This window comes from Asparagus officinalis, chromosome 8 (genome assembly GCF_001876935.1).
Source record: "Asparagus officinalis chromosome 8, Aspof.V1, whole genome shotgun sequence".
NCBI lineage: Eukaryota > Viridiplantae > Streptophyta > Magnoliopsida > Asparagales > Asparagaceae > Asparagus > Asparagus officinalis.
Genome location: NC_033801.1, coordinates 121,891,316 through 121,902,117, shown reverse-complemented (window position 1 = coordinate 121,902,117; position 10,802 = coordinate 121,891,316).

Genomic DNA, 10,802 nt, shown 5'->3' with positions numbered 1-10,802 from the left:
GGTGGCTGGAGAGGATGTTGCCGATGACCGGCTATAGTAGGCTGCTATTATTGTTATTATTATCATTATTGTTGTTGTTATTTTGAGGCATCTATAGTAGGTTCACATAGTGGGTAATTTGTTTTTTTAAGTGGGAGATTAGTAAAACCATTGTTATTAGGGTTGCCAAAAAATATTCGTATCCGAGGTATCCGTATTCGTTCTATTAGAATTGGGATATGGTTACTAATATTTATCTCTAATAGGATATGATTAAGTATAAGGATAAATAGTGAAATATGTGGATCAATATCCGAAATATAGGAATATATATTGGTCATACAATTCTAATTATTTTAATTCTTAGATTAATGGATTTGAGCTTGGTTTTGATGAGCAAGAGATCTAATCTTAGCTTTTTAGATATAACAGCTGTCTTAATAAACTATCTTGCATCATATGAATTATATTCTCTTTAATATTATATGGTTTTCGCATATTTATCTTATATCCATATGTATTTCCGCATATATATCCGTATGTGTATCCATAATTGTATATGAATTTGGTAGGTATGGATATGAATTTTTTTTTACCATGGTATGTGAATATTTGTATCCAGGATTGGCAGCAGATATAAATATCATGAAAAATGTCTTAAGGATCCAAAATATAGGATCAATGGAGAGGATAGGTGAGGTGTCCCCTCCCTATTGCATAATGAGCTGGTCATGCCAGCTCATTATGCAATAGGAGGGGGACACCTCACATGTCCCCTCCAAGGTCTCATATTTTAGGATATTGTAGCAGCACTCAAGTATCATATATGAGTCGTATCCAAACCATTAACACCCCTAATTGTGATTGGTGAAGATAATAAGTAAGTAGCTAGGGGAAGATGAAGTTGATATTATGCAGGGGTTGAGATTTTGAGTTTTGGGTTTGAATATGGTATATTTAATTAACTGCTAATTAACTGCCCTTAGGACTTAGAAGGTTGTTGGGTTATGGACCTAGAAAGCCTAATTTAATTTTGTTAGGCTTAGTAATATTAGTCAAGGGACAAGCATAGACTGCTTTGGAACTTCAAATCTTTGGTTTTCCCATGCCCAGCTGTCCAAATAGAGCTTTAGTATATTTATTGGTATATATTATTAAAAATATTATTATTGGGAGCCAGCTCTTGAGAACCCTAATAGTTTCTACAGGGAAATTTCGGTCGTTTGACATTTGATATTGTTGTGCGCAGCGGAAATTTCGGCAGAGTTTCTGGTGCACAATAAGAGAGAAAGATCAAAATAAGAATTCCCGTCTCACCAAGGAGACAAGAATCTGAAGCGGATATCTCAACCAAGTGAGATATCGGCTCTTCCTCTCATCAGTTCTAGGACTGACCTGTCGAGGGATCCTAAAAACTATTACAATGGCCACAAACTCAAACAATCAATTTTTACGTGGTTCGGCAAACTGCCTACGTCCACGGGGCAAGGAGGGGGGATCTACTATTATAGAGAAAAAGAATACAATGGGTTTACAACTCTCACAATCTCAACCCTCAAATAGGCTCCTTGCTTTTCTTCACAAGAAAAGGTCAGCCTCCAAATACTCTTTCTCTCTTCACAAAACCCGAGACAGCACCTGCACTGTAGCCGCCAAAAGGAAGAACATTGCTGACTGCTGCACTCCTTCACACGCCCCAATCAGCCGCCTGCACTTGTTTTTCTCCCCTCTGCCTACTCTTGCACGCGCCTCCAAGCCCTCTGCACTTTTCACCAAGCCCTTGCACGCCTCCAAGCTTTGCCTTTTTCTTTTGCTGCCGCCAAAAGAACCCCTCAACTTGCACTCCTCCTTCGCTGCACTTTTGTAGCCGCCAGCAAAAAGAAACCCACCTTGCACCTGCCTCCAAGCCTACTTCTCACAAAACCCTAGGTTACATTTTTATAGCAACTGGAACGGGTCTTGTCAAGGTTCGGGTGGGCCTGGCCTCTTTTGTCCGCTGGACACACACGCGGTTTCTTCTTTCTTTTTTTTTCTTTTTTTTTCAACTTTGTGGCCCCCACGAGTCACATCTTCATCAATTCTCCACCTCGGCGAAGTTTTCCCAAAACTAAGCCGACACCAACCAAACCAAATGCCTCACTTGTTGTGTCCAGTACGAAGTGAAACAATTCACGACAACGGACTCAATCCATAACAAGTCGAGGGCCCAAATGAGAATGCGAACACTCTCCAAATGTCGGTATCAACTCACCAAATCGATCTCACCCCCATCAAAATCCAAACCCGGCTGTATCATAAAGACTGCCTACTTATCCTCTTGCCAAAGGAATAAAGCCGAACGTAGTTCACCCAAATGGCCGCGAACGACCTCAATCCAATAGAAGAGTTCGCAACCCTTCTCCAATATCATCAACTCTGCGGCTGATAGCACCTCCAATGGCCTCAAACACCTCCACCTGAGGTGAACCAATGGTCATATCCAAACTGCATCTATCAGCTGCATTCGAGTCAAAACCCAACTCATCATCTGCATCCGAATCCAAATGACTTCCACGCTGTGTCACCTCAGCTGTCGAGTCAAAACCCAACTCATCATCTGCATCCGAATCCAAATGACTTCCACGCTGTGTCACCTCAGCTGAAATCCCAACCAATGCAGAATGACCTAGAGTATGTGAGAAAATCCCTACCCAATGTGGAGTAGCATCACTCTCCACCCGCTGCGATACCTCTAAGGTCTGTCCAAAACTCTTCACCAGATAGTACCGCCCGAATGAGCTTTGAACAAGGGCATTGAGTTTCTAGCCTTCGAGGATTTCTCTTTCTAGCTTTGCTCGTACCCCCAGCATGATAGTATAGCTTGTCCGTTTGAAAGTCGGAGCAACCTATCGTGTGTTGGCACGATTTCTCAGGTATAACGTAATCATCATCAGACGATAACTCCTCCAGCAAGGCACGGTCTTCCAAATTTGTCACCCTATCTAGCTGCCCCAAGATTTCCTTTCCAACGAAGTGTCTCGAAATGCCGTGAGCTCGGCTTCAACACAGAAACAGGTCCATCTTGTACCTCCCACCAGAATGGAGTACCTTCATCTTTCTGTCTATCACACACTTCTTCAATCTGTTGGATACTACTAGGAGTTTCTCCAAAGGGGATTTGGTTGTAACCCAAACACGCCTAGAACAGCCACCAACAAAGGAAACCAAACTTCTATTACCTCCCAATGATGCTCCCTTGGAAGGCCCCCAAACATCCACGTGAACTCCTCCAGAACGACCCTTAGCACGGTGAATAGAGGTGCCACACTTCACCTCGGTCTTCTTGCTCACATCAACATGTTCACTGGACTTTAAATTGCAGGTCTTTACACCCTCTTTCAATTTATGCGAGGAATCAATACTGGAATGGCCAAGCCCCAAATGCCGCAGTCTAGTCGAATCAACAGAAGTCGTCAGCTCTCCACCTGCCACTATACCTCCAGTCAAGTAATACAGGTTATTCCTCCTGACGCCCTTCATCACAATCCGAGAGTCTTCCACGATCTCGAGAACCATGTCCTCAACACGAACCTTCAGACCCTCTCCAACCAAAGCTCCAATCGAGATCAAGTTCTTCCTCAAAGAAGGAACATATCTCACATCGTTTAACTCTCTAACAGTCCCGTCAAACATCTTTATGCGAATTCTTCCTATCCCAAGGATCTGGCATGCACGGTTATCAGCCATGTACACCACACCACTATCCACCAGCTTCTCAAAACTGGAGAACCATTCCCTTCTAGGGCACACATGATAGGTCGCACCACTATCCAACATCCATTCAGATTCCTCCGAATAGCTATCTGTAGGACTGATAGAAAGCGAATAAATAGAAGAGTCAGAATTATTACCATCCGATACGATGTTTGCTTCTGATGATGGTTGCTTCCCTTTTCCCTTCTGCTTATTCTTCATCCATTCGTCGAGCTTTGGGCAGTCTTTCTTCCAATGACCAGTCTCCTTGCACCAAGCACACTGATCTTTTCCTACTCTAGACTGTGACTTCCAATTCTTTCGGTTTGGACCCTTCCCTCTTGCGACCAACGCCTCCGCTACCGGCTCAACCGAAGCCTCCTTATCCTTCTTTCGAAGCTGATAATTCACAAGTGCAGCGGTGACCTCACTATACGAAAGTGATGCCTTCCCATTAATCAGAGTAAGAACGAAGGTCTCATATTCCTCGTCGGGCAAGGAACTCAACAACAGCAACGCCTTGTCCTCATCTTCAATCTTGACATCCACATTCGCCAAATCCGCAAGAAGCTTTGTGTAGTGGTTCATGTGATCTCTAATGGAGGTTCCCTTCTTCAACTGGAAACGATAAAGTCTCCTCTTCAAATGCAAGCGATTTTCCACACTCTTGGTCAAATACTTGCTTTCGAGAATCTCCCAAATCTTCTTCGCAGAAGTCTCATTCATCACATCATATTTTAGATCTTGAGTCAAACAAGACCCGGGGTTTATCCGTGGACCACCGCGAGATCTAGATCCGGTCGGATCTACGCAGTACAACGGGTATTATTTTACCAAGGAAATAATAGCCGGGGGGGATTGGTTCACCAAGGAAACAATCGCCCAAATCTCGGGATCAAAGTCCAAGCTTTGATCCGGAGTGTGCCTGCGTAGATCTGAGATCTGGTCCTCTCGAACTCTTGCCTTATTTGGCGTTGACGATCGCCGAGCACCAGATCTGGATGAGCAAGTCCTCGAAGTCCTAAAGTTTGAATCTTTTTTAGATCTGAGTCTTCAATCCAGCAGGGCTTCGCCTCCAAAAATTCCAACCTTTCAAAAATGAGCCTACAGCCCTCTATTTATAGGCATTGAAAGCGGATCTGGGCCCAGATCAGGGCCCAGATCCGAGCTGGCTCGGCCAGGTGGCTCGGCCAGGCCGAGACACTTGTGAGTGTCTCGGGTATTTTGAACATAACTTTCTCATATAATCTCCAAATGACCTGATCCAAGATGCATTGGAAAGCTGACAAAGAGATCTAAAACTTTCATGTTTTGAGTTTCTTCAGATTCAAACGGGATCATGGTCAAAACAGCTCCACAAGTTCCGAGACACCTTTGGGTGTCTCGGCCAGGTCCGAGACACCTCTGGGTGTCTCGGCGCTATTTTAGGCATAACTTCCTCATATGACCTCCAAATGACCTGATTCCAGATGGGTTGGAAAATTGAAACAGCGGATCATGGTCAAAGACGCCTTACAAGTTCCGAGACAGGTCCGAGACACCTCTGGGTGTCTCGGCGCTATTTTAGGCATAACTTCCTCATATGACCTCAAAATGACCTGATTCCAGATGAGTTGGAAAGTTGACAAAAATATATGCAACTTTCCTGTTTTGAGTTTCTTCAGATTCAAACGGGATCATGGTCAAAACAGCTCTACAAGTTCCGAGATACCTTTGGGTATCTCGGCCAGGTCCGAGACACCTCTGGGTGTCTCAGCGCTATTTTAGGCATAACTTCCTCATATAACCTCCAAATGACCTGATTCCAGATGGGTTGGAAAGTTGATAAAAATATCTACAACTTTCCTGTTTTGAGTTTCTTCAGATTCAAACGGGATCATGTCAAAACAGCTCCACAAGTTCTGAGACACCTTTGGGTGTCTTGGCTCGGGCTGAGACATTTTGTTTTGCACACTTGTCCATTTTCGCCATAACTTTTTCATCCGAACTCGGATTTAAGCGATTCAAAGTGCGTTGGAAAGATGATGAGGAGTTCTATAAGCTCCAATGATTAGATCATCTGTGGAATAAATGAGACACGAAGGGTATTTCGTCTTTTGTAAGTGACACGGGGCTCCCGATCCGTTCGTATCCTCATTATTCTGAAACTCCGTTGCTTCACATAGTTCGTCAACCCACTTCATGTGTTTGTCGACATTAATCAAGCTCCTGTGACTTAGATTATGACGTTCATCATCTTTTCTTAGCACTGAGCCGTTCGTAGGGACCTATAGGCAGTTTTATACGCCTACAATCTGTAACTTAGATGATGACGTTCATCATCTTTTCTTAGCACTGAGCCGTTCGTAGGGACCTATAGGCAGTTTTATACGCCTACAGATACCCCCTTCAAAGTATTTCAGCCTCGTTCTTTTATAGAAGAGTCTGGAATACTTTGGATATGATTGTCCCATCCTTCGATTGGTTACGACTGGATATTTGTCTAAATCCGTTCCGCATGTCACGTTGTGCTAAGAGAGTGAATTCTCTGAGACTTTGTGCTATGATGTTGAATACATAGGCTTCGCCATTGTTACGGGAATAGGCTACCCGGCGACACGTGTTAGGTGTTGACTTTAGGATTTTTTGGCTAACCCCCAGCCTTCAACGGGTTTGATTAGCCTTTACCGACTACCGTTTGAGTCGGGCTAGCATGCGGATTATCGGAATCCGTTCCGCATGTAACGTTGTGCTAAGGGAATGAACTCCCTTAGACTTCGTGCTATGATGTCGAATACATAGACTTCGCCATTGTTACGGGAATAGGCTACCCGGCGACACGTGTTAGGTGTTGACTTTAGGATTTTTGGCTAACCCCCCGCCTTCAACAGGTTTGATGAGCCTTTACCGACTACCGTTTGAGTCGGGCTAGCATGCAGATTGTTCAAGTCCGTTCCGCATGTGACGTTAAGCTAAAAGAGTTAACCCTTTTAGTGCTACGATATTGAATACGTAGACTTCGTCTTTCTCCTGTGAAAAGACTAAACAGCAACGTGTATCAGACGTTGACTTAGGATTTTTGGCAAATCCTCAGCCTTCAACGGATTTGACGTGCTCTTACCGACTACCGTTTGAATCGGGCTCACATGCGGATTGTCTAAATCCCGTTCCGCATGTGACGTTGTGCTAAAGGAATGAACTCCCTTAGACTTGATGCTACGACTTCGAATACGTAGACTTCGTCTTTCTCACGGGAATAGACTACCCGGCGACGCGTGTTAGGCGCTGACTTTAGGATTTTTGGCTAACCCCAAGCCTTTAACGGATTTGATTAGCCTTTACCGACTACCGTTTGAGTCGGGCTAGCATGCGGATTGTCAAATCCGTTCCGCATGTAACGTTGCGCTAAAGGAATAAACTCCCTTAGACTTTGTGCTATGATGTTGAATACATAGGCTTTACCATTTGTTACGGGAATAGGCTACCCGGCGACGCATGTTAGGCGTTGACTTTAGGATTTTTGGCTAACAAGGGAATGAACTCCCTTAGACTTCGTGCTACGACATTGAATACGTAGACTTCGCCGTTGTTATGGGAATAGGCTACCCTGCAACGTGTATTAGACGCTGACTTATCCCTACTTAGGCTTCGGGATAAAATACCCCAGAATCGAACTCTGGTGTCTTTTTCTTCGGAGAAAGACTAAACCGGCGGCGCGTGTTAGGCGTCGGCATATCCTTTCTTAGAATTCAGGATGAAATTCCCCACGCGTGTAAGGTATGGATTTTGGTGTTATTAATAATAACCTGCCACAATGTTGAATATACGGACGTGTATTCTTTTTAACGGTTAAGAACTAACCGGCAGCGCGGGTTAAGCGCAGACTTATCCCTGCTTAGGTTTCAGGACAGAATACCCCAGAATCGAACTCTGGTGTCTTTTTCTGCGGAAAAAGACTAAACCGGCAGCGCGTGTTAGGCGCAGACTTATCACTGCTTAGGATTCGGGATAAGAAAAGGTTGGTGCGGGAAAGGAAGAATTTTATATTCTATTTCCCGGTCTTCTTTTAGGGTGAAGGCGAACCCGAATACAAGGAAGGAAGAATTTTATATTCTATTCCTTGATTCTGGAAAGGAAGAATTTTATATTCTATTTCCAACGAAGAAGAAACAAGAAGTGGGGTGTCCACTCCGAGAGTCTGGAAGATGTAGATAAAGTTACCATTTATAGGACTGGTTATCTAATCTGAAGATGAGTTCTTCGTTTATCGAAGTGAAATTTTCAACTCCGGTTATAACCATGAAAAAGGTTTAACCAAAGAGAAAAAGGGAAGGAGTTCTTTCGTTTATCGAAAGGGGACTCCGAACTAAAAATGGACCTCTTGTTCATGGAAAGAATCAAGAGGGCCAGAAAAACATTTTTGGTGGACTCACTGTCAATTGAAATTGATCAGTGAGGGATTTTGGTGGCGAAAATAATTTTGGGTTATCCTCTAGAATATTAAGTGTAATATTCTTCAAGGAACTTCCCGATAAATAAGTTATCCTGAAGGTACTAAGGATAGTACTTTTTCAGGAACTTCCCATTTATTGGCATTAATTGCCTGGCGCCCTCTGGAGTAATTAGGCGATATGCGCCGTTTGAGTAAACTATGTCTATCACAAACGGGCCTTCCCATTTGGGTTCGAATTTACCTTTCTTCTTGGAGGTGAGGATTATTGGTCGGCGAGCAGCGAGGACCAGATCTCCTTCCTTGAAGCTTCTCTGTCGGACTCTTTTGTTAAAAGCCCTAGACATCCTGGCCTGATAAAACTCAATTTGCTGTTGAGCTTCCAAGCGCTTTTCATCCAGCCTCTCAAGCTCTTCGAGACGCTTCTGATGCTGTTCTTCTGTCGTCATCTCTGTTGCGAGGGCGATCCGAAGAGATGGAATTTGAATTTCCAGCGGTAGCACAGCTTCACATCCGTATACCAGCGAATACGGGGTGGCACCTGTGGGCGTGCGTATGGTGGTTGACAATAATAAGAGGAAACATTCCGACATTCAGAGTTTGAACGTGAATTTCTTATTCATCACTTCTACAGTGACTGGGTTATCCCTAAGAATACTACACGTAATATCCTTCCGGGAACTTCCCATTATCCACCCCCAGCTTTCCTTGCAAAACTGGGTTCGACATTATAATCAGTTACATGACCAGGTTATCCTTAAGAATATAAAAAAACTCTCCAGGAACTTCCCGTCAATGGTAGGAAATAGTTTAGACTCATATACCTATTGGAGTATCAGGGAGCAGTTTAACCTCTTATACCGGTCGGAGGATTGAGAAGCAGTTTATTCCGACATTCAGAGTTTGAACGTGAATTTCTTATTCATCACTTCTACAGTGACTGGGTTATCCCTAAGAATACTACACGTAATATCCTTCCGGGAACTTCCCATTATCCACCCCCAGCTTTCCTTGCAAAACTGGGTTCGACATTATAATCAGTTACATGACCAGGTTATCCTTAAGAATATAAAAAAACTCTCCAGGAACTTCCCGTCAATGGTAGGAAATAGTTTAGACTCATATACCTATTGGAGTATCAGGGAGCAGTTTAACCTCTTATACCGGTCGGAGGATTGAGAAGCAGTTTATACTCATATACTCTTCGGAGTGTTGATGGTCATTCTCATTCGGTTTGTCCTGCTATTGGGACGTCGGCTTCAACTAAGGCCTGTATTGTATTTTTGAGAATGTTGCAAGCCTCAGTGGAATGAAGAACCCTCCTGTGGTACCCACAATATTTTGGGTCTGAGCTCCTGTTAGCTTCTTCCTGATTTTTAATAGGTGGCAGTTTAATTTTGTTGTTTTTCAGGAGGTATTTGAGGATGGCTGGAACCTCAGTATCCTTGAAAGAGTATCGTTGCATCTGAAGCAACTGTTGTGGCGATTGCTCCCATGGTTGTCGTTGTGACGTCTGATCATCAGCGAACCTGGGTATGAACTCTGATTGGCTTTCCTCAACTTTCTTTCTTTTGTGATAGCGTCTGGTCGAGGGGGTGACAGACTCGACTTCTTTCTGCTTTTCGTCTTCATCTTCATTTTTCTTTGAGTGATGTCGAGAAATAGGAATTGGGCCACCCCCAGTGTAATTGAAAGGTGTGATCGTACCACCCCCAGTGTTATCGAGGGGTGAATCAGTCCTGATGACCATATTCAGATTCGGACCATTGTCATTTGTCTTGTTTGGAATAGGCGTGATTGGTATGGCACAACAGCTAGACCCAGCCTGTTGATCAGATCTAGGAAATTTACACCTTTCAGTTTGCAACTCTCTTATTTGTCGCATAGCTAATTTCATCTTACTCTCAAATTCTTCTTTCTGCTTGATTAACGCTTCTTGAACTATTTGAGTGAGCTGGTCAGGAGTAATGGTGAACGCTTCTCTAGTGTTTTTGGAAAGACGTGATAACTCGTGTAGAGTTACTTTCACTGGAATGTTAGCCAATTGGGTCATAACATCGAAGTGGTATGAAGCCCTTGAATTTTCCGGTCTGTCTCTTCCAAACTGTTGATTGAATTGAGACTGCCTCGGGTTTTGAACACCTTGGTGCAGGTGTTCTTGCTGTGTCTTCTCAGCAGGTACGGGAGGTGTTGTAATCGTCTCTACCTCAGCTAGTCGATCAGAGGTACTTGGATATTCGGAACGATACTCGTTCCCGTTTCTGGTGGCGAGTATTGGTTCTCCGGTGGTTATAAGAGTTGCATGTTCATTATCAAGAAACGAGAAGGGAGGGATTGCTTCGTCGTCTTCTTCTGGGATGACCGAGGCTCCATAACAAGACTTACCTTTTCCTTTTGACTCTTTCTTGGAAAGGGCTCCAGTCCATTGTTTATCTCCAATCAAATCTGGATGAACCCAAAGAATCTCACCATTCGGGGCTGTGTATGGCACAAGTCCTTTCTGGCGTTGTCCGTATGGGTCATCATTTATTGTCTTCATTCCTACCTTGGGGATGCATTTTGGTTCAAACCACGCTGTGGGCACTGATCTAAAGCTGATTCAAAGTTGATTGACATTGCATTTGCTCCCACATTCTTGGCAGGTTTTGGGGTTATGACGCCA